The sequence below is a fragment of the Sinocyclocheilus anshuiensis genome, unplaced genomic scaffold (genome assembly GCF_001515605.1).
Source record: "Sinocyclocheilus anshuiensis isolate Anshui unplaced genomic scaffold, SAMN03320099.WGS_v1.1 scaffold86, whole genome shotgun sequence".
NCBI classification, from domain to species: Eukaryota; Metazoa; Chordata; class Actinopteri; order Cypriniformes; family Cyprinidae; genus Sinocyclocheilus; species Sinocyclocheilus anshuiensis.
Window position 1 is genome coordinate 815,962 of NW_015547662.1, and position 247 is coordinate 816,208.

General features: G+C 37.2%; 1 protein-coding gene across 2 annotated transcripts in view; it reads left to right on the forward strand.

Annotated features, from left to right (window-relative positions):
• LOC107702326 (phosphatidylinositol 4-kinase type 2-beta) overlaps positions 1-247 on the forward strand; it is a 21,355-nt gene that overhangs the window by 17,039 nt on the left and 4,069 nt on the right. The window lies entirely within an intron of this gene.

A 247-nucleotide genomic window follows, 5' to 3' on the forward strand; every position in this document is an offset into this window, starting at 1 on the left:
AATTTGAAATCACTAGTTTAAAGTTTGTCGATCGCACGTCCTCAATGAAGCTGAACTCTCCTCCTGTCTGCATTTAATTCACACGGACCGACCATAATGCAGACTACACGCGATCATGCAGGATACAAATGCACACTTCATAAGATCTCACAGCTGGATTCGACTAAGTTTGCAAGCTTTGTGAAATTAAATGTTCATTAGTCATTCAAAGATTTGTTTAAATGATATAAATGCGTATTTGCTGAAT